Raw genomic sequence first — 25,100 nt, forward strand, 5'->3', positions numbered from 1 at the left:
GACTGGCTTTGGAGAGTCAGAAGACTCAGCCAAGAGAATACTCACCGCAATAATCCTGGCCTCTGATCTACTGTTGTAGCCACTATGTTCATGTGGAAAGTCCAGCTGTCAGTCGTAATCCCCAGGGTGTTGGTTGTGGGGGATTATAGAATCACATCTATTGTTGTACATTCTGCTATGAGTTTTGAAAGCATGGCTGGTTGGGTCCGATTAGTAACTTTGTTGTTGGAAACAGCCAAGGAGATATACTGTTTGATGTGAACCACCAGTCTTTGGGATATACATCCTAGTTAATTAGCATCACACCTGTACAGAAATCTACTTACCATATTATTCATTTATACCAAAAAGCAGATAATTCTTTTGGTTTGATGGCAGCATACTGTTAGTGGCAAACACAATTCATCTTACTACCGCATAGCAGCAATGTAGACCAGCTAGTTTAACCTGTTGCTCAAACTCCTGAGGTACCTTACACTTCCAGGAGAATCTGAGGTAGACAGGGCACTTTTTCACAGACAGAATCCCGTAAGTAAGAACTGCAAATCAAGAGCAATGCAGTGTCCATGTGCTCATTTAGCAGTCCTAGTCTATCCACCTCTGCACCACTCAAGAAAGCCATTCATGTTTAATTCGATACGATAATTAACATCTATTCAAGCAATCATTTTCAATTGATCAACAGTTAACTACTACTTCTGGAGAGTTAAACTTGACTTTTTAACTAGTTTACTGCTTTAATGTTCTCGTGTTAATTTTCTAATGTTCAAAGTCTGCTGTAATCCAAATTCTAACTTGTGAAAAACTTAGCAGAGATATCCCACCTACACCAGATTAATACTTGTTCCTTGGCATATGCGCTATTATGTCACTCAGAATGGCTGGTACAATGCTGCTGACTTTCCATGGCAAAGAGTGCAGTTGGCCTTACTTGTGGTCCTCAAGCAGTCCTGAATCTTGCTTCAAAGGGTCTGGCATCTAAGGTGAGAACAGTCTGGATTCGTTCCCTGAGAGGCCAACAGGAAAGTCACTGACCGATTGACAATGCTAGGACCACAGAAAGTTGGTAACTTGAGAAAGGACAACAGGTTTGTGCTCCATATTTCCACTGCTGCTCATACAGGCTGCTGGATATGCCTGGTATTGAATTGTTCTCAAAATTCACAATGGGATCTGGATAGGGATAGCCTGTCCTTTATCTGAGCTTCCATTAGTAATACTGTGACATTGGGTGACCCCTATCCAGGCTATGATGGAAGTGGAGACAAAAGCCATTATGGGTCAGCACATTCATGAAATTGCCCACCACTTCCATGATGGTTCTCAGCTCACTGTGATGGTCCATCCATTGACATTAGCATTTTCCTGTAATTTACCCCAAAGAATTGCCTGCAAAAGATTTATCTGTGAGCTCACACTGTGGAGAGTTCACAAGAAGGCTTCTTATCTCCCTCTCCTGACTGCAGTATACTAGCACTGGGTGACCCTCAATATATTGATTGAATTCCACATTAGCCCTGAACATTTGTGCAATGTCAATATTTGGGCTGGTGCTGAGAGTGTAAGGTCAATGCCCAAGTTTCCTTTTTACTCTCCTATTTTTTTTCTCTCCTCCTTTTCCTCTTCCTCATGATTCTTAGGAAGATGATCAGCCAAGTGGACTTGGCAACCTGAAAACACAAAAGCACAAGGGAAGGGTCTAGTTAGGGAACGGAGTGTTGGAGAGGAAACCAACAATTCTGCAATCATTCCATTTGCAATTTACATATCATGGCACATTTCAGGGTGAAGGTGAGGGTTGAATAGAGAAGGTGTCATAATCCCATCATTCCTGGCGGCTTTGCCAGCACCCAGTGTTGCTGACATTTATCCTGCTATATGCCAAACTTTCCTGCAAGACAGGACAGAATGCCAGTGGCTGTGTGTCAATGTGTTTGGTTTGTGTGGCTGCTTTATTTGTAGTTATGCAGAGGCATAGAGAGGTGTGTAGGTGCCGTAACTGGAAAATATTTGAAGGTGATGTGCAATATTAGGATGTTCTGGTGAGCCATGAGTGTCTTGTACCTCAAGGGCAGCATATTCTGTAAATGGGATCCCTTTCCTTGGCATGGTGTAATATATTCCTTAGCCTTGAGTGCTGCAATGTGATTACCCAGTCATCCTCCTGCCATACATTAGTGCAGTACCCGTTTTAAAAAGGAAGTTTATTTGGAGTCTGTGGTTAGTTTGAGATACTACTTAGCCTGCTGCAATGCTCAGAGGTTACTGGCTGTGCTTACAGAGAGCAGTTCAGTGTGAGAATTGCTTCAATCATGGAGAAATGACATATCTGCATCAGTTGTCCATGCTGCTCGTGTTGTTTGGCACCAGCACAGATAAGTCATGAGTCACATCTACCATGTTAAAAAAAACAGGGATACCATTAACCATCCTAGTACTTGCAAATTGTTTTCCACTGTGACCCATTTTAACACTCAAATATTAACATAATCCCAAACACCAACAAAACAAAAACAGAAAAGCTGCATTGTACCATTCATTGTGTAACTATTAAGCTGAACATATTATAGTTAAATGTATATAGTTTTATATAAATATGAAAATCTGTGCTTTAAAGTACTTTACAGAAATGTTATTATTTCGTGTCCTTAAGCAGCCAAGTTCTCCATATTCCTCAGTAACAGTAGACTCAGTGAAACCATGCTCAGCCTACTTCCTGATTCAGGATGGCTGTGCAGGATGTAAAGATTGTGGCTGTTAATCTAGACCTGTTCATGGGAGAATCATGCAAATGTTGTCCCACTAAATGCAAATTTGGGACTTAGAGCTTCTCATTTGTAGTCCATGGCAAGATAATTGTGAAGCTTTCTCCACTACCCAATGTGTCCATTACTCCCCTTCACGAACTCCACAGAGAAACCAAGAGACAAGCAGTCAAGAGCATTACAGGGTGGCACCTGGTACTTGATTCCAATGTGGGACGCAGCCTCACATGAACAAAGACTCATGGCCCATCTGCTGTTTCTGCAACCCACAAACTGGGAAGTACTGATCGAGCCTGTTGTTAGAAGTGTGTGCTGATTTCTTTAAAATTTTGTTGTTGCTGCTGATAAAGTCTTCCTACTCAGAAGCTCCTGTTTAAAAGTCTTTGCCATTTTTGCAGAGAACAACTCTTAAAAAGGACTACAAACTTGTGTAGAATCTACAGCAAATAAGGAGATCATTCAGTCTGTCTTTTCAGTGTCGATACTTTGACAGATCTGCTTTATTGAAGCAAAGAGCAAAGTAATAGCAACTGGATCAGTTCAATATCTTTTCAATGTGCTGCTAATAGTCACACTAAGAATGCAAATGTCCTCCTTCATCAGTTATTATGGCTCTGTGCAGGCACAGTTACTAAGGTTGCCGTTCATATCAAGTCAAGTATGTTGATGGGCCACATGTTACAAGTATATGTGTTTCCCTAATGCAGAGAATTGTTTACCCTTTTGACAGGTTGAAATTTGCAATTGGAATTTATGGTGTAATGGCAGTTCCTGTGTCACCTGGGGCTGAAATGGATACAGTTTAAGGAGTAAATAAAAAAGCTCACTCAGCCTAATGTAGATGGCCCAGATATTGCATCAGCCTCTGTTATTGCTCTGGATACTTATTATAAAAGTCTGCAGGGAAATTTGGTTCCAAAGATTTCAATATCAATAAACAGATTATGTGGTTCGACAATGTGCAATTGAGGTTAAGGAAATGAAATGGTATAAATTCCCATGGTATTGTGTTTCTTAATTTTATACAGAACATCACAAGTGTTCTGAAGCTGATACTCTTACATTTATTTATGTTATGTTTTTGAATGTGTTAAGTATAACTGGTTCTTACAAGCTCAATCCAACTTATGTTAGTGGTAAAATATTTTTGTAAGATTTATTGCATATGAGTAAAATTTATTTTCATTATCTAGTTAAAGTCAAATTCTCTAAGGTTATGTAGCAGGAATAAATGAAAAATAAACTTTAAGCTGTGTATCTCTTTGAACAACACACTCCATGATTCATTTAAGTGCATGAAGGAAATCTCTGTGTATATAGTTACACAAATAGAGACTGTGTCAAGGGCACGATTGCTAAGGCCATTACCCTGAGGCTGCAGGATTGACTGTATCAAACAATCACTGTTGCTTTAGGCAATTGAAGTTACTGTTTCTCTTCCTTTCATATTATACCCTTGAGCCACACACCATGACCTGCTAAGGAATAGTTAATGTTAATAGCTCACACTACTGATACATCACAAGGCAATCCTCTTCACTTTGAGAGGAAAGAGAACTATGCAACTAATTAAATACTTTATTCTGATCCACTTTATGTATACTTTTATGAGGGGTGTGTTACAGTCAAATCTGATGTAGGCTATTTTTGTGTTTTATTTAGAGTAAATTTTGCTGTGAAAATGCAATAATGATGATAAATCAGTGGATTGATTGGCACTCTGCAAAAGTTCTTCCACCCACTCTTTCCATTTTGGAGTGACGTATTTTCTGTGGACAGTGCTCAATTTCAGACTCTCAGCTGCAAGAATTGAAGTGAAACTACCCAATTCATTGCATATAGCACTGTCAGAACCATCAGTTAGGGTCAGGTTTGAACTTAGAGGCAAGAGAACAGTTTGCTGAACTGCGGTGCCATTCAGTCCCTGAAAATGTGTACCCACCTCAGTTCAAATGAATACATTTCAAATGGAAGAATTGGCAATGCTCCTTGGACCAATTTAGAAACAACCTTTAAACTCTAATGTTAATTTCAAATCAAACAGCAAATGATCCTGCTCCTATTTCTTATGATCTTGTGTAAATGAAGTTAATTATAATCTGGTTGTGGGATACTTTTTGAGTTTCTTTCAAGAAAGTACAAAAAGTTTGCTAGATTAGAAACACAGGACTTAGAAATGCTGACCTATTTAATGCTTAACAATAGGACCATAAACTCATACTAACAAAAGGAGACCTTTGGCCAATTGTGGCGACACAGGTTCTTGGGGCTATCCATTTATTCCCGATTATTTCCTGATCCTTTCCGGTAGCTCTTTATTTTTTTCTCTGCTTCAAGAATGTGTACAATTCATTTTTAAACATTACTATTGAATCACTATCACCATCTTTGAAGCAGTGAATTTCAATTCATAACAATTTGTTCAATAAAGAATTTTTTCCACAGATATATTTTTCTAGCTCTCTTAAATCTGTGTGCTCTGGTTAACGACTCTTCTACAAATGGAAACAGTTTCCCCCTTTTCACTTTCATCCTATTATGGGGGACTGCACTTACTTGGTTCCATTTTTATCTATCTAATTGTCATTGTAATAGCACTAGTAATGGCTTCTCCTCTCCTCTGCAGTATTACCTCTGTTCTTCTAGGATCCATCTTTTCCTGTTCCTATTTTTCAAGTATATGCTGCCCCTGAGCGACATTATTTTAAAATACAGTATTAGTTTTCACATGCACATCAATGGCACCTCATTGTATCCTCCTATAACCTCTTTCAGCTCTTCCATTGTTGGTAAATTATCAGATTACTTGATCATCAGGCATCCAATACCGAATGATAGAAATTTTTTTATAATCAATTATTGGAAAGACTGAAACTATTGTCTATAGTCCCCATTACAAATTCCATTTCCTGGATACTAACTCCATTCACACCCAAACTGCAATCTGAAACTGAACTATACTCTTCAATGACTCAGTGTCACATTTCACCTGAACTGATGTTCCCCCTATCACTAGGTACTGTATTTTTCTCTCTGTAACTAGGATCTGCCTCACCTCATCTGCTGCAGAATTCCTCATCAATGCTTTTGCAGCCTCTATATTTGACTATTCCATCATTCTCTTGCTTGATTGCTCACATTCAATCAATTCTCTGCAAACTTAGGGTTCCCCCGAATTCTTCTGGTAGTGTCTTTACTCACTTCAAGACCCATTCACCCATCACCTCTGTGCTGACTAATGTTCATTGGTTCTTGATAAAATCCCAAAACTCCCTTCCTAACAGTTGTATGGGTGCATATACAACAAGAAGTTTCAAGAAAACAACTCCACCATCTTCTCATTGGCTGTTACAGATAGGCACAAATGTTGAACTTGGAAGAATGCTAGTATTCAATAAATGAATAAGAAATAGATGTTTAAGCTCATCTAATTCTGGTCTCTTGAGGAGCCCAACTTGAACTGCTTCACCATGGTAGCTCTTCTTTAACTACTTAAGTTCTCTTTAAATCTTCACACCTTCTCACCTCTTTTAAGACATTCCTTAAATTCTAGCTCTTTCACCAAGATTTTGACTATCTGTCCAAATGTTCCCTGTGTGCCTCGGTGTCACATTCTTTTTAATGTATACATGCGAAGCGCCTTCGAAGGTATCATTATGCTAAAGGTGCTATATAAATACAAGATGCTGTACAACAGAATCATAGCTTAACATTTTAAAGTCAATGTTTGTTGTAATTTTTAATGTTTCATTTGTTTTTTTAAAAATTCATGTTCTCCCTGATTTTTGGTAAATTAATTGCAGCGGTATCTCATAATATTTGTTATTCTGTGACTACTTGACTGCACAGCTATGTGCTGGTGAGTGTATTCATTTGCTCCAACATTCAGACCATGCCCTGCTCATATCTACATCACATATGATCGTTTATGAGCACAGTCCTGCTTCTTTTCCATGTCTGTACCATTGCTGTGTTCTCATGGGCTAAACCACCAAGGTCAGTGCCTGTTCACCATCAAAAAATATTGTTATTTAATATACAATCTACCGATGGCAATTAATGAGAAAGCAGGCAGCAAGTCTTGTATCTGATTATTGATATAAAGGGCAGTTTTGTAATTTGCTGTTCTTTCCGTCTCACACACTATCCTCAGCACCACTATCAACAGTAATGATTTTTTGTCAAGTTCAAAATGTCAGAGTAAATTGTCTTATAATCACATAGTGTACATGGGTTGTGCCAGTCTGCTGGAAACCCCTAGCATTTGAAATAAACAAGACAGATGTACTCAGGAAGCCCCAGCCCCTTACCCTGACTGATGTTGTACTCCTTTGGAATGGTTTAATACTTGGCTTGGGCTGGGGAATCGAGAATACAAAAAAGATAGAGGTAATTTTGAAAGTATAAGTAAACATGAGTTATTGATTTTATTGACCACCCTGTTAACTCCGTACAGCTTATTTATGTACAGAACCTACATGCAGCATCACTGTTTTCATTTCAACTGAATATAATCACCATTTCAAATATAAATAAACTGGTAATGAAATTGTCTGTCACTTGATGTCAAGGTTTGGCTAATTTCCAGGTTAAAATCAATTCATCGAACTAGATATTACACTTACTTGATCAGCACTAGTTTTAACAAATATTGTTTTTGTAGTTTATTACAAGTTATGGTTTTATCAGATCTTAAAATGTTCCTGACTATTTTACTAAAGGAAGTGACACTGCTTAATGAATCACGTTAAGAGTGATGGTGGCAGCTGTTATTTCTGAAGTGTCTCATCTAATGAAGTAAGTTGTCAAGATTTTTTGCAGCACCTGACCAAATGTTCTTGGATATACTTGTACCAAACAAAATCACTCCCAAAGGAGAGACTAATTTTGTTTTAAAGATACAAGTATCACAATTATTAAGTCACAATGATCACAATTATTTAGTTGCTTCAGATGAAGGGTCAATGGACTCGAAACATTAATCTGCTTTTCTGTCCACAGATGCTGCCAGCACCTGCTGAGTTTCTGCAGCACTTTTTATTTTTCTTTCAGATTTTCAGCATCTGCCATTCTTTATTTTTATTTAAGTACTTCTGAAGTACTGTCACTATTATAATGTAACATTGTAGCTAATTTGCGTACTCCATGGTGATATTGATCCAAATGATCAATTTGTTTTTGAAATAATGTTGGTTGACAAATAAACATTTGCCAGAGAATTCCTTTGCTCTTTAAAATGGAGCCATGTAATAGGGCAAATAAGGGTTGGGTTCACAATTTCACTTGAAAGACAGTGCTTACTGACAGTGCAGCTCCCTCAGTCTTACAGTAATGTGTTCAAAGTGATATTTGAAGCCTCGACTCAGAAGCAAGAATGCTACCAGTGAGTCATCAAACATTATAAAGGTCTCCTCACTGACAGCTGAGGAGTGGTAACAGTTGGAACAGCTATTGCACTGACTGATCAAACAACTGCTAATGTAGGCACATTGCTGGAAGTATGACAATCTACAAAGATTCTTCCATCACCATTCTTCAATACGTCCCGTTCCACTGGCAGGACAAACAGTACCTGAGGTATAATGGTACATAGCTTAGTCTTGTGGCTTTGGGTATCCTCAGCTGGCTGGACAATAATGAAGTCAAACATGACCTAAGAACCCTCTTGTTGCTTACTGACTGTGGTCCTCTCTAATAAATCATCATTCTTCTATGCTGAAAGCAGTTTGAAGAAATGGTTGAAGTTGCAATAGGGCAGAAGGTACTTAGGATGGAGGACTTCAGTGTTCACTATTGACCAATCCGTTTAGGTTTTGAGGACATAGCTGCCAGATTGGATTACAAAAAGATCTTTCCTCTTGTGGGGGAAACTAGAATGAAGGGGCATGATTTGAGATGGAAATGAGAACTTTCATTTCTTACAGGATCATTAGTCTGTGGAATTCTCCTCCATAGAAAGCCAGTATAGATGAATCATTGAATGTTTTCAGAGCCAAGTGAGATAGATTTTTTATAACTAATGGAGGTGAGGGGGATGGTCAGACAGGGAAGTGGAGTGGCGACTCCAAACAGATCAGACGTGATCTTACTAAACATAGAGTATATTCAAAGGCCTGAATGCTGTATTCATGCACTGACTCTGTTTTCATTGAGGGTAGATCCTGTTGTATGGGCATGCCACCTCACAGTGCTATATGAGCTGCTGCTCCTGGTGCAGGTTGCTACCACCGCCCTCTTAAAGTAGAGAAATTATGGGTATTAGTGCCATTGCTGATCTGTCATTATTTTTGTCAAGATTAGTGTGGTGCTAGAAAAGCACAGCAGGTCAGGCAGCAGGAAAATCAATGTTTTGGGCAAAAGCTTCTGTGATCAATTTTGAAATGTGAGCTTAATATGACTTGTGGACTTTGGGACAGCTTGTGGTAAAAGGAAAAGAACAATAAAACAAGTTGTTTTTTGGTTGTGAGGCCAGGTCTGGAGGCTAATAGCCATCTGATTCTTGATTAAAAGAATTCCAACACACTCTCAGGAACGGTATTGCATTTAAATAGAACACAGAAGTTGGCTATTAACGAAGTCAGTACCTGAAAATTGGTTTCAGCAAGCCTGCAGGAGACCCTATGTTCAAGCAGTTGTTAAATGGTACTTGAGGCCTTGTGAAGAATAGTCTATCAGGGAGGAACCAGAATTAAAGTTTTTTTTTAAGCTGTGTTTTCTGAGAGGTAGTTCTGGAGTGCTGCTGAGACAGCATGAAATTTAAAAACTCCCTCCCTAATCTGTTACACCAACTTCAGGAAGCCCAAAGAGTATGAAGCTGAGTTAGAAATATTGTTGCTTTTGACTCGGTGAATTAAGAAGATGACCCTGATCGACATTTCAGAAAAACAACTAATGAGCCCACATCTGTGTCTGTGAAAGCCATTTAAGTAATCTGGCCAGTTTTGTTTTTTATTTATCCCTTAATCATGTTTGCCTGTCTTTTATGTGAATGGGGGCTGAAAATAAATGTTTCCGGTTTAATCCATTGGCATTACTCAGTGTATCTACATGTTTAATTTTTTTTCTGCTAGTTATTATGCATTTAATAAATAAGTTGTGTTTTGTTTGAGATGCAAACCAGGTGTCTATAATTAATTATTCACAAAGTCTCAGATTGGATATTTAAAATTTTAGGAATCATTGCAGTAATTATTTGGATCTTTGGTTTAATTTTACTGTGTTTTGAATATAGGGATAGAAAGGCTGATTTGGTTCAGGTATTAGTCTCTGTGTCATAATATAGAGCTTCCTAGTCCAACTGGAAGAATCACAGAAATCCTACAGTAAGGAAACAGGCTCTCCTCACTGACTCTCCAAAGCGTACCCTACCTAATCCATTCACCATTACTCTACATTTATACCATCTCCAACAAAAGTGTACAAACACCTTACACTGGCATTCAATGGTATTCCCATTACCAAATATCTGCACAACCTCCTTTCCCCAAACGCGCACACATCCCTCTCTCTCCGCCCTTATTCCCAACTTTAGAAACTGAAACAAACTATCTGAATAGATGCTGTGCCAACCAGAACCAGTCAAACACTGGGGCAAATGGCTCACCTCCTGGCTCCCCAAATCCTGCATATCACCTACCATGCAGAAGCCAAGAGTATTATGCTGAACTCTTCTCTGCTTGTATGCAGCTGTAGAATCAATAAAAACAACCTCAATATCATCCAGTACAAAGCCATTTACTTGATTGACAGCCTATCTTCAGCCTAAAACACCAAGTTAATCTACAACTAGAATACCATGGCTAGGAGGGATGGTGGCATAGCAGAACCCTGCTACCTGATGAGCAGTGAAGAGAGACATTTGTTTAAGTAAGGAGAATCTTACAGACAAAGTCCAGGCCAGCAAGCAGATCAGATCATAATACAATTTTGTTCTGAATAAATAAAGATTGTCACATCCTCATATTTATCCATGTAGAGGCTTGAGATTTTATAGTAGATTTCTATTTTTAAAAACTGCTTTAATAGAAAAGTAAGACTAAGGGGTATAACTTCATTGCAAAGCATACCACAACAAATGGACAATACATTTTATACCCAACTCGATTCTCTTTTCCAATGAAAACTGCTGCTCGTTTTGCATTACCATTCAAGAACCACAGTCCTTAATAACCACACTGAGATGTAATATTTGAATAGTAGCCACTGTTTTAGTTACTGAAGCATTTACACAGTTTCCAACACACATTGTGCTTGTGTAGGTGTGAATTACAAGTGAGTACCATCTGGTAGCTTACATTTTCTCTGACTGTTCCACAATTGTAGCTTGCACCATACTGCACACTGCTGATGAGAGACTGTGCCATGCCTCCTTATGAAACATATTTTATGTAGCTATCTATGTCATTTGCTGCATGTGACTGTGTTTTCTGTGTATTTTACTGTCAGAACCAGGCACGTATTAGTGCACAGTGCCTGGTATAATTTCAGAATTCAACAAGTTCTGTAACTTGCCTTATTTTCATACATGGTAACCTAGAAAACAAGCAAAAGCTGACCATCAATCACAGCAAACAACAAAGGTCACACAATAACGTTTTTTGTTCATTTATGATGTTAAGAAACTAATATGGAGTTTGTCACTCAATTTATGGTTATACATAATATTATTCATTAACATTGTGAGAAAAAATAAATCCAAAGTGTTTATGTACTTTTATACTTCACAGTTGACAGATTTTTCATTTTAAAACATAAAGGAAAAGTATTTACATTTTGATTTTCAACAAGCTGATCAGACTATCCCATTGCTCTCTCCTCCTTCCTTGCTCCCATAATGGCCTTTTCCGACATCATTTGTCCTGATATTTTCCTTCATCTTTTCTCTACTCCCAATCAGATAACCGAGTGAGTCCTCCCAGTGCAAGGGATAGGTCATTGCCATTAACAATGGTCATTGTGATCCATCTGCATTTGAACAGATACATCCACTATGTAGCTGTGACAACAAGGAATAGAAAATAGTATAAGTTATGATGCCCACACGTGGCTTTCCTAAAAAAGAATTCTGTGTTTCTTTGTGATTGCACTTGAAAATGCAGGGCACAATAAAACAAGCTGGTTAGTTGTGTGTATATTTCATGTGTTTGATACCATATTCTGGAAGAGAAATTACCAAGAGCATAGACTCAGTTATGTCCTTATTTAACAATATGCAATCGCAGTTGCCATGGTGATGATCAGTGATTGACAGGCATGTCAGCTGTGGGAATTTCTTACTCTGGCTGTGGATGTGCAGTGCTCTACCTTTGGATGATATTGGCTGCAACATATAAACAAGAGGAGCAAGAATACGCCATTCAGTCCCTTAAGACGTATCCACCATTCAACAAGATCCTGGCTGATGTGATTGTAACCTTGAATCTGTATGCAGGATGTTGATGCAGGTTCAAGCTTGAAGCATTCAAAAAGGTATTGGATGATTATTTGGATGGAAATAATGTGCAAGGGTATGGGGAGAAAGCAGGAAATTGACAATAGATAATAATGCTCATTTATAGACACAGTGGGCTAAATGGCCTCTTTCTGTGCATAACATTTTTGTGAATCTGCATTCCTGTCCAACCCTGATAACACTTCACCCTCCTACTTAATGATAATCTATCTAACACTACCATAAAAATATTCAACAACACTGGATTTCTTCTACCTTTACAAGAAGAGAGTTCTAATGACTGTCAACCATTTGACAGAAAATTATTTGTCTCATCTCTGTGACCATGGTACCTAGCTCTGTATTCTGTCATAAGGTTCAACATGCATCTATGCATCAATGTGGTAAGGGCTCTTGGAAGCAGCCAACAGTTAATCCTATCACCCTTTCTACACACTTCTCCAGCCAAGTAACATTAACAGTCATTCTCTAACACCTCCTATCAGTTAATACTTAATCCATTTCTCCAGCTCCCAACTAATTATTGTTTACACCCCTACAATTATTAATCATAGAATCTGCATCCATTCATCCCCTCAGCTCCACACCGACCCTCCAAAGAGTATCAGCCAATCCATCTATTTCATGTTGACATGCTATCTCCATCTCCTTCACCAATCAGCAAATAAGACCATACGCCATAAGATATAGAGCATAATTAAGCTATTTGGTCCATCAAACCTGTCCCACCATTCAATCATGACTGATGTGGCCTTCTCTTCATAACCCTTGATGCTCTTACTAATCAAGAACTTTTCTATGTCTGTCCTAAAGAAACTCAATAACTTGGCCTCTGCAGCTTTCTGCAGCATTGAGGTTGATCCCATCCAGTTATATTATTTTCATCCAAGCCTCTCCTTTTAATGCTGTAATTTGATTCTTCCTCGGGTTTCTTATACCTTACTGGGGTATTGCACTGTAAATCAAGCCCTGGTATTCTGAGAGTCATCACAATCATCAAAGATTTTAGAATGTACACAAAATCATCCAGTTTATATATCTTTTAGATCCAGATTGACAAAAAAAAACAGATTGGGGTTTCTGTACTTAAGAGTGATTATTTATTGCAAATAAATAAATTCTAATGATAGATAAACATTTATGATTCACTGATTTATAACTCTACTAGTTAGAATTCTAACCCCCTTAAAACCACCTCTCTGCTACATATACGGACTGTCACAGTAAGGAAAAAGTAAAATGGTTGTTATGGGTGGAAGGAAAGTTTGGGAAAACAGTTCAGTGGTCCCTTTTTAAAGGATTTGCCGAAATGATTCATGTGCTGATCAGAAAGCTACTTTTCAATCTTCCTTTCCCAGATACTCTTGTCAGTTTACAAGATGCACATGGTACCTGGTTCACATATGTAAATTTATGAATTAAAAGTCATAGTTTACCACAACTGGAGTGGCCATCGTCAGGCTTGAGATTCAGTTTACTGCAGAGTAAAAGCAGGCCCCTCTCCTCCAGGGGTCTGATGGTCTTTGTCAAAGCATTCATGTCCCCAAGATGTTTATCTCCATGAGAACCAATCACATAGTTGTTTGCAGGCAAAAGCTTTTTGTCATTAACAACTGGTCACTAATCCACAGATCAATCAGCCGCTTGTTGCCAGCCAAAGCTCCATTTGTGCACACCCCATTGGCTCTAACTGGTTTGAAAATTAGACTTCCTGCACTGCTTGAACAAGCAACTATGTAAACAGCACTTACAATTAGTGCTGTACTGCTTGAACAAGCAACTATGTAAACAGCACTTCACAATTAGTGCTGTACTGCTTGAACAAACAACTATGTAAACAGCACTTAACAATTAGTGTCAAGTTGCTTGCTTTTCAAAAAAAAGTGCAGCAATCCTTCAACGGTCCTTGGTTTTAAAAACAGCCTTTTGTCTATTTCATTCCACAATTAAAAGTACAAAGACAACATGACACCATCTTTACAAATACATGTTGGTGCTCTTTTCAGTCTTTAGAATTTTTGTTTTCTTCTGGGTCCTCTCTTTAATGCTGGCATTCTCTTTCTCCAAGAGCACCGGTTCTAATTTCCTTTTCCATTAACATCTGTCTTACTTACCACCACTTACTTAAAGCAACTGGAGTTATTTCTGTATCAAAACTCTATTATGCTCCTGGCCAATCATACCAGCTAAGGAACATAAACTGTACCAGACTGATGATGGAAATAGAAGAGAAACTTTTTCCTTGCTGATTTTGTCAGTGGATATTAGAGGCAAGTTTGAAATAAGTAAACATACTAAATAGGCGCATGAGTATGTTATAGAATCCTTATAATATAGAAAGGTACCATTTGGCCCACCAAGTCAATGCTAACCTTCTAAAGACCATCCCACTCAGATGCACCTCCTCACCTCACATAGTTTTTTTACCATGGCTGACCCACCAAATCCACACATCCCTGGAGACTACAGGGGTAATGTTTTTTTCAACATGGTCAATCCACCTTACCTGCACATCTTTGAACTGTGGGAGGAAACCAGACCACCCGGAGGAAACCCACACAGACATGGGGGAAAATGTGCAAATTCCAAACAGACAATCGTCCAAGGTGGAATCGAACCCAGGTCCTGGTGCTGTGAGGTAGCACTGTTAACCACTGTGCCATTGTCACTCAAGCTCTCCAGTCTACTCTACCATTTCTTAAGATTATGGCTAACCTAATTACTCCACACTCTTGCCTTTCCCCAATAATGCTTCATCTCTTTGCTTATCAATAAGGGATCTACTCCTGGCATCCAAATATTCAAAGGCTCTGTCCGGATTTTCCAATGACCAGATAGTTGTTTCTGCACTGTAGATGGGAGTTATGTGTGGGAACGCTTTGGAATTCCTCTCATAGCAGAATCCAAATAAATCACCTGGGAAATTGAAGACTCCCTGTCTGAAACAGTCCCCTACAACACCAACATCCCTCCCCCACCATTCGGGGCTCAAGCTCATCGTTTCTCCACACCACACCTGAAACATCTGCTTTGCAGCTGAAGCTAATACCTTTCAATCTCTGACCTGCTGCGGCGTTCAAGCGACGCTCAGTGCAAGCTAGGGGAACAGCAGCTCATCTTCTGTTTGCAGAACTTGTAGCCTTCAGGACTCAATATCAAATTCAATAATTTCAGAGCCTGAACACCTCTCTCCACAGCTCTCTGGGAATCTCCTGTCAGGAGGAGAAAGGAACAGAGTAATAATCTGCAAGTAAATTCCACGCCTTGGAAAATTTGCTACCCAGCTTACACCATCTTCTGAGAAATAGTGCTTCAAAGACCTATGATCCTCTGTAAGCAAAGATTTATCCACATCTGTTTTGACTGGGCGATCCCTTATTTTTAAACTTGAATGGCAGACTGGGGGCTCCAATATCCCTCTCTCAGGCCAAAATCTTCAGTATTGGGACATTAGTTATTGTCAGTCACCTGCATCAGGTAGGCTATATTGTCTACATATCTAACACAACACTTTCAAAGCAATCTCTCTACTCAGAGCTCCATCGTGGCAAGTAATTACCTGGAGGCCAGAGAAAATACTTTAAGAATGTCCTCGGTGATTCCTACAGGGAGAACTAGCCATTTGGATACAGAACTGGCTCAAAGGTAGAAGACAGAGGGTGGTGGTGGAGGATTGTTTTTTAGACTGGAGGTCTGTGACCAGTGGAGTGCCACAAAGATCGGTGCTGGGTCCTCTACTTTTTGCCATTTACATAAATGATTTGGATGCGAGCATAAGAGGTACAGTTAGTAAGTTTGCAGATGACACCAAAATTGGAGGTGTAGTGGACAGCGAAGAGGGTTACCTCAGATTACAACAGGATCTTGATCAGATGGGCCAGTGGACTGAGAAATGGCAGATTATTTTAATTCAGATAAATGCGAGGTGCTGCATTTTGGGAAAGCAAATCTTAGCAGAACTTATACATTTAATGGTAAAGTCCTAGGGAGTGTTGCTGAACAAAGAGACCTTGGAGTGCAGGTTCATAGCTCCTTGAAAGTGGAGTCGCAAGTAGATAGGATAGTGAAGAAGGTGTTTGGTATGCTTTCGTTTATTGGTCAGAGTATTGAGTACAGGAGTTGGGAAGTCACGTTGCAGCTGGACAGGACATTGGTTAGGCCACTGTTGGAATATTGCGTGCAATTCTGGTCTCCTTCCTATCGGAAAGATGTTGTGAAACTTGAAAGGGTTCAGAAACGATTTACAAGGATATTGCCAGGGTTGGAGGATTTGAGCTATAGGGAGAGGCTGTTTTCCCTGGAGCGTCGGAGGCTGAGGGGTGACCTTATAGAGGTTTACAAAATTATGAGGGGCACAGATAGGATAAATAGACAAAGTCTTTTCCCTGGGGTGGGGGAATCCAGAACTAGAGGGCATAGGTTTAGGGTGAGAGGGGAAAGATATAAAAGAGACCTAAGGGGCAACTTTTTCACGCAGAGTGTGGTATGTGTATGAAATGAGCTGCTCGAGGAAGTTGTGGAGGCTGGTACAATTGCAACATTTAAGAGGCATTTGGATGGGTATATGAATAGGAAGGGTTTGGAGGGCTATGGGCTGGGTGCTGGCAGGTGGGACTAGATTGGGTTGGGATATCTGGTTGGCATGGACGTGTTGGACCTAAGGGTCTATTTCCATGCTGTACATCTCTATGACCCTATGACTCTATAACATACCCACTGACTCATGGTAATCGTTTATCCAAGATCACCCAAACTGGAAAAGAAGCATGTACAAAATGACCAACCATCCTGGACATCTCCAACAGGAGCTCAGGTGAGGGAGGGAGGGGGGAGCAGTGCAAACAGCACAAGGAGCATGCCAAAACATGAGTCTTTCACCCACCTGCCTCTTCAAATACCATCTGCCCCTCCTGTGGCTGGACGATTCAGCATTAAATTGTTCGGTCACTTCAGGTCCCACAACACTAGTGTGGAGAAAATGCCATCCTTGGTCTCGAGGGATTGCCTGAAATGAAAGAAGAAGACACTATTTTAGTTGATAAAATTTACCTAACTTCCCACAAATATACTATAATTGGTTCCAGAGAAATTCACATGTAACAGGTCATCATTATAATAAAAAAAAGCTTTATGCCTCTGCTTCTGATCAGCTGAAAGCCTGCCTTCTGTGAATGTCATTCAGATCTAAAAACAAAAACTCCCTCTAGAACATTATTTAGCAGCAGTTGCTAGTGATATACTTGCAATACTTATACCTAATCTTCTTCCTTGAAATCAAGTTTTAAACTGCGATATAATAGGGATGCGAAGTAAAGGTTTATTGCTTGCTTTCAGCAGATCCAATTACTCAAAAATCTGTTTAAATTGGCCTTTATTAAGACGACTGAAAGTGAGTGGGATGCAGGTTTAATTTGGATTGGCCTTTGTTTGTGTTGTCCCTGTTGTGCTGAGGGAGCAGCTGGCCAGCATGAAAAAATAATGAATGTAGAAGTTTCATACATATTCGGTGACCTTCTTGGGCAGTGTTTGCAACAAGAGAGCAAAGGCTGCTCTGGTAATTAGAAAAAAGGAATTACTGGTGATTTTAAACATAACTAGAATGTGTACAACCAATATTTATTTTTCTGTGCATGAAATTCTAATGTAGCATTTGACACGAACAATGACTTCCAAAGCAGCATTTTATCAACCAACACCATTCAGAGCTAAGGGACCTTGGTGAGTACAGATGGATTTCCAAGAGAACAAAATATGTATCGGTTTAACTGAATTTCCCACCCAGAAAATGTGGTCCAAAGGTATTATGCAGTATTATAGCAGAGTCTGAAATGACTGGGGTATCCTTTGTATTTACCTGTATCCCTCTCTATCTCCAGCATTTTTTTTACTTATCACTCATCTATGTTTGGCTACCTGTCTACTAAATTTTATTTATCTACCTATTCTGTGTATTTACCTGCTTTATCTATCTAAGTAGCCATCATTATCTGAATGAATAAGTACGTAATTCTATATATATTAATCCCTTTTTATCAAGGTATCTGGTTACCTGTTTACCAATGTATCCTTATTTACCTATCTTTGCCAATCTGTTATCTGAGACCCTGTCAATGTCTGCTTATCTAGTCAACTATAATATATTTGCCTGCCTACTTTGCTCTTCATGTGTCTTTGTATGTATCAATGCACTAATACATCATAATCTATTTACTGGCATATATCTATGTCTCACTATTCACTAAGCCTTTCTAGATGTCATGCATAAGCTTTTCTCTCAAGCCTCAAAATTAAACTCCCTTCATGAACAAGAGGCTGGGGTGAGGGCTGGAGTAAATGCTGAGTATAAAAATGGTCCTTCAGTGAACTGGTCAAAAATTTGAAGTGTTACTATCACCTGCACAAAGAGTGGATGTGTTTAAGTTTCTGTACAACATTGCAACTCACAACCTATATCATCTGCTTGATCCCATGCATATAGTTATTGTGCAATTGTGGAGCAAGAAACATAGGCTGACTTTATATTAAAATATGACAAGTCATGGCTGAAAATGGGGGTGGGCAAGTGAAATCAACTTGTATGTTGAATAAATGCGGAAACATGATCTTTTGGGTTGTCTTATGCATTTCAATGTGTGGTATATCCATATCCATTTATCTGCCTATGTTGATGGTGTGTTAAGGTTCTCTCATGCACCTTTATATGCATGTTTTAGTTTAGAGCTACAGATGGTAATATAGAGGCTCTAACTTTCTTTTGATTACACAATTGACCAAGAATCTTTCCCACTCTCATCAGCATGTGCTGGAAGAATTTGCAGGTTGATTGACCACATCAATTAATCACAATGTTTGACCACATTGTGAATGCGCCTTCCTTGGTCATTATGACCTTGGTTAAGACTTGATCCTCGACCGTCTGGGATAATACTCATTCTGCCACAGGATTTGTTTGTGCTGCCTGTATCTCTGGCCATTAACGTTAATGCCTTTCCTCAATTGCAATATATTCACCTACTGAGGAGATAGTGGAGACTGCAGATGCTAGAGAGTCAGAGTGGATAAAGTGTAGCACTGGAAAAAGCACAGCATGTCAGGCAGCATCTGAGGAGCAGGGGAGTTAACATTTCGGGCAGGACCCTTCATCAGGACTGGGCATATATTCACCTACCTGTCTATTTGTCCAACTTTCCACATGCTTATTTATCTAAATCATACTTATTGACCGATATCTACCCAAAGGTCTGTCTATCCCAATCAATATTGTTGCTTAGTTGTCTAACGTATAGAAACTTATGTACATATGTCATATGTTTGTGCTTCTTTAATTATGCATGACGCCTTCATAAGTTAGCAATACCAGTCATGTAATTATATAACTTTAAAATTTATGTATTCCTCCATGATCAATAGTTAAATTGATTAAGATTTGTTAAATGCAACATATTTGTTAATGCTGAATCATTAAAGCAATAGATTAATTTTGAACTGAAATTACAACATTGTCCAACTAAACTATATAGAAAAATAGAGTTTTGTAATTTGAAACCTGAACTAGCCAAACTCAGTAATGAATTGTAAAATGGTGGAGATGTTATAAAAGCACAGAAATAGAATTTGGTATTTAGTTGTGAACCAAAGGCAGTAATTGAAACACTAATTTGAGATAGATAGGCCTGAAACTTTCCAATGCCCTTGTGGTTGGATTTGGAGGTTTGAGGTGGATGGAGGGGTTGCAGAAAAAAATGATGAAAATTTGATTGATCAGTTCCTACCTCTACACACTTTTACCAAAGGTGACATTGGGATGCGAATAGCATTCAAACAGACCCCTGCAACAAACCAATTAAAGCAGTTGGTTTGGGCTTTCCTGCAACATCCTAATCTTGCGTGTGTGGTGACTAAGAGCCCCCACACATGCATGATTTGACAGCTCACAGGAAACAGGTACACAGCAGGAGATAAAGAATAAAAGCCAAAGACTTACATTTATATAGCACTTTTCATAACCACTGGATATGGGCGGCATGGTGGCTCACAACACCAGGATCCCAGGTTTGATTCCAGCCTCGGGTGACTGTATGTGTGAAGTTTGCACGTTCTCCCTGTGTCTGCAAGGGTTTCCTCAGGGTGCTCCGGTTTCCTCCCACAGTCCAAAAATGTGCAGGTCAGGTGAATTGCTAAATTGCCCATTGTGTTAGGTACATTAGTCAGAGGGAAATGGGTCTGGGTGGGTTACTCTTCAGAGGGTTGGTGTGGACTGGTTGGGCTGAAGGGCCTGTTGCCACACTGTAGGGAATCTAATCAATTTAACCTAATCATATCTCAAGGTGCTTTAGAATCGGTGAAGTTTTTCTGAATTGCTGCAATACAAGAAACATGGTTAATTTTGCACACAGCACACTCCCACTAACAGCAATGTGAAAATTACCAGATTTTTATTATTATATTAACTGAGGGATAAACGCACTGGTTAAGTCACCAGAGATGACTTCCAGCAGTTTAGTTTTACTCGAGATCTGCGAATTATGTCATGAAAACAGATAGGCTATGTTCAAAGGTAGGCAAAGCTCTGCCATTGTGATGGACTCTCGTGCAGCCTGCTGCCACTGAGCACACTGTACTGAATAAGAATTATCTCACCCTATCTTCCATGACTCCCTCTCGTGGAGGTGCTCCCTCTTATTCAGCTAGTGTCTCTCACAGCAGCCACAGTGAAGGCTGCCAGGCACTTTTGCATGCTGTCTCCTGATGGGTCTTCACACTTCATCAACCCACCTCAGTGAACGCGAAGATGGCTTGTTACTTGTGCACCTGTAGCAAGATTGTCCCAGAGGGTAGCCTTTGCACGCAGAAATTCTGATTCATTAAAATGTTTTTATTAAGAATTCCAGACACTATTTTGTACTCAAAGAACAGCTGGAAATCATTCAACCATGAGTCAGACCATTTTCCATGTGTGCAGGCTGACTGTAAAATATGCTAATGAGGGCCTAATGCCTGAGTAAGAATGCTTGCAAGAAATTGGACTGCCAGTTCACACGGTATCTGCAGCTTAGTCAGGAAGGAGTTTCTAATCTACTATTTAAAAAGCATTTTCCTTTTGGTCATTTACATTGAGGAAAATTAGGCAGATTCCTTGAACTCGAGTCTCCAATCCACCCAATTTTCTTTTATTTGCTGAACTCATGACAACCAGGCCGTTTAGGCGCTGACCCAGAAAAACTGGTGCTATCTCTTCTTCTATTTGTCTGATTGATTTCTTCAGTGAGTATTTGGTTGGTCAAATGTTCTCATTTATTCAGTGTTGAAATGAATGGAAAACTGGCAGCAATTACATCGGTGTCTGCTGCTGCTGTTTTGAGCTCCTTCTCACAAATCCACTGTCGCTCAACTGCAGCAACTGGGTGATATCCCATCAGTCGACCATTCCTAGGTCGACCCCACTCTCTGCTGTTCTCCACTTTGCCCTCAAGAAGAAATCTCTGTAGCTTTTCAAATGTTTGAACTGCTGACATTTCTTTTCTAGAGCTTACTTCTCAGAGTTCCTTTTACTCTTGCAATTTCAAGGGCCTCTCCATTTCTTTTATGATCTACATATGGAATTATTAAAGAACATCTTACTGTCCACATTTCAAAAGCTTCTATTTTCTTCCACAGATCTTCACCTCTAATCCATATTTCTGAGGCATACAGGAAGGTTGATAGGTTGAAGCATCTGATGATTCTTTCCTTGTTATGAACTTGAAGTTTTTTTGTTGATCATGCATCCTTCATCTTCACAAAAATACTTCTGGCAATCCCCAGCCTCCTATTTTCTGTATCATTTCAGTGTCTAGATGGTTTCTGTTACATTGGATGGGACCAATTTCATGTTTACAGCAGAGAACCACAGCCACAGGCAGTGTATCGGAAATCCAGATTACATATGGTGGGAAAGCTGTGTATGACATGAGCTCAAATTTTCACTATGGGATATCAGCATGCCAGGATTTCTCAGAAACCAGCCATAATAAAAGGTCAGTGTGGAGCCTGTCCAAGGTCCTGCTGACTTCCTTACAGCAATTTAACACTGGGAACAGCATTCATCACTTTTGCCTTACATTGGCAGAACATTGAGGGAGTGCTAGAGCTGCATCGATTGCGATGATAGGATTGAGGGAACCCAGGTTTAAAAGGCCAGGATGCTTTTGGGGGAAGTATTGCCTCTGGTGAGCCCAGGGAGCACCTTTAGAAGGGCTTCCCTATGCATTAGCCCATGAAGCTCAAGCTGCTGGATTTGCACCCTGGCATAGGCGACCCCATTCCACGGATAAAATAGACCTAATGGGAGCCAAGCAGGCTGCTCAGCATCTTTCCTTTACCCTTAAAACCTGAGACAGATCAGGGATGGATGAGCAAGCCATCTGCTGTATTTTACATTCTCCACGTCAACCCTCCCCATCCCCACCTTCAAAATCATTGGTGGAGGTATGTAAAATCCAACTTATGAGATTAAAGCATCACCCTTATCGTCTTCTACAACAAAAATGAGGGCAGGTTTTGTCATTTTTGAAGTTCTAAAGCTGCACTAGTGAAGAATCACAAAATAGCCACAGATGAGGCAAACCTTAATTATTCCACCAGTGGAAACCTAACGTATCTGCTTTGTAATGTTGGGCAGTTTTTTTCACTGATTCTGTGTCATTTGATCCCATTATCTGTCAGTCGAGCTTGTCATTTGCACCTTGATAACAGCAGACGATCAAGAGAATTCCCCATGGAGATTCAGCACTGCACTGTATGTATCCTAAATTGTTCATGTTAAAAAAAGGAGCAACTACAAATTACTGTAAATCTGAATGCAACACTGAAAGTATTGAACAACTCCGCAGGTCTTTCAGCATCTGTAAAGAGATCAGGTAGATTCATCTTTTCAGTATCAGGTTTTTGTCAGGCCTTTTTAAAATCATGTTATCTTAAAACACAGGATATGCATTTGGCCCTTTGAGTTCTTTGTGAAGTTATTCAGTTAGTTACACTTTACTGCTCTTTCCCTGGAGCTTTGCACATTTTTCCTTTTTAAAGTGTACGTTCAAGTTTGATTTGAAAATTACTATTGAATCTACTTCCACATTTATGAGGTGCATTCCAAAGTGTAGCAACTTAAAAGTTTCAAAAATAACTTCTCCTTACATCCATTCAGATTCTTTTGCCACTTCATTCTATTTCCTTCTGCTTCCTCACCTCCTGACAGTTGCATGGTTTCCCCTCAGTTCTTCTGTCAAAATACTTCAGAATTTTGTACCTCCCTCTTAAACCTTGCCCCTAGCCTTGTCTAATCTAGGAAGAACAATCTCAACTTCTCTAATCTCTCTAAATAACTGAAATTCCACATTTCTGGGGGTGTTACTTTTGTAACACTTCTGTACCCTCATCAAACCTTTGAATATTTTATAAACTGGACATCAGATTTCAGGGAACATTACAGAAGGTGGGCTTCAAATTGAGCTAAATAGCAATGAGCAAACAGGCAATTCCCCACACTCATTTAAAAAAAAAATGACCTGCAATCTTAAAGAAAGAGAAGTATAGGCAGGCTATTTATGTTCCTGACACTGTGATGTGTGGGCAGGCCAATGGCTATCTGAGAATGTCATTATTTAAGAACAGTTCCCTGCTGTCACCTGAAATTTCAGCCCGAGTAAATTGACCATGAGTTGGTTAGAGCACTTATTAAGGGAGAAAAATAAGGAAGGTATTTTATGTTGTGTCAGCAAAGTTATTTTTCATCAGTTTACTTCATTTCATCATAACTACATTAAAATGCACGTAAATGTTCCCAAAGCAATGAAAGTCACCAGTAGCTTCAAGTAAAGTGAAAAATCATAAATTCTACATGAGATGCTTGCACATTTATTCCTTAATCATATAATGAAATGTTACGATGATTGACAGAATGCTGTTAAAAGTTAATTCAACATTTTGTATTGATCAATTTCATTCAGACACAAAGTCAGAAACTTTTTTAAAGTGCTCTGAATTGCACTGTCCTTAATCTGCTCCCTGGAGAGTCAAAATCCCATCTTACTTTCTTTTATTCTTTCGTAAGATGTGGGTGTCATTAGCAGCTAAGCATTTGTTGCTCATTAAATAAAAGCAAAATTTTGCAGATGCTGGAAATTTGAAACAATCACAGAAAATGCTGGATACTCAACAGGTCTGTGGAAAGAGAACCGTAACTAATATTTCAAGTCTGATATGACCCTTCTTTAGAACTGCTGTTGCAGTTGTCCATCCAAAGTTGCCCTTGAGAAGGTAGTGGAGAAAGTGAGCTACCTTCTTGAAGTGCTGCAGACTATATTGCTGTAGCTAGATGCACAACCAGGAAGGAAATTTCAAGAATTTGCCCAGCGGCACTGGGCAAATTCTTCCCCTCTTCATTGTCACTTGCTTTGCCGCTGAATTACCCATGTGCCACAAACTTTGTGCTGACTGCATTCTCTGAGGACTCAATGGGCTCATCAGTATTAAAACAGAAATCTGACTAGTGAACAGGACTTTGGGATCTCCTGTATTGCCTACTGGTTTCTCTAGAACTGCCTGACCTTTCTGTTAATTTCCAGGGGAAAGTCAATGCCACGTGGTCCATCTGCTTTCATTCCTTTCTTAAATCTTGTAGTTGCTTGATACCACATTTAGGCTCGAGCCTGGAGTCCCATATAGGCGTGACCAGGTAAGAGTGACAGATTTTATTCCCTACAAATCATTGGTGAACTAACTTATGACAGCAATTTTGTGGTCACTATTAGACGAGCTTTTAATTCCAGATTTGATTAATTAATCACAGAACATTTTTCTGGGCTTCTGGGTAACTAGTCTAGTGATGTTAGACCATAATACACAGG

At 39.4% G+C, this 25,100-nt stretch overlaps 1 protein-coding gene and 1 long non-coding RNA gene across 3 annotated transcripts in view; one reads left to right on the forward strand and one right to left on the reverse strand.

The window, feature by feature from the left end:
• pou6f2 (POU class 6 homeobox 2) overlaps positions 1–25,100 on the forward strand; it is a 567,547-nt gene that overhangs the window by 119,783 nt on the left and 422,664 nt on the right. The window lies entirely within an intron of this gene.
• Positions 11,641–17,557, reverse strand: LOC148150102 (uncharacterized). Its single transcript, XR_015756823.1, has 3 exons — positions 17,472–17,557; positions 17,099–17,221; positions 11,641–11,760 (listed from the first exon to the last, which is right to left on the reverse strand). It is a non-coding gene; the product is annotated as an uncharacterized LOC148150102 (long non-coding RNA).

The sequence above is a fragment of the Chiloscyllium plagiosum genome, unplaced genomic scaffold, assembly GCF_037043375.1.
Source record: "Chiloscyllium plagiosum isolate Xiang-an unplaced genomic scaffold, Cpla_swu_hap1 HiC_scaffold_4, whole genome shotgun sequence".
Classification (NCBI taxonomy): Eukaryota; Metazoa; Chordata; class Chondrichthyes; order Orectolobiformes; family Hemiscylliidae; genus Chiloscyllium; species Chiloscyllium plagiosum.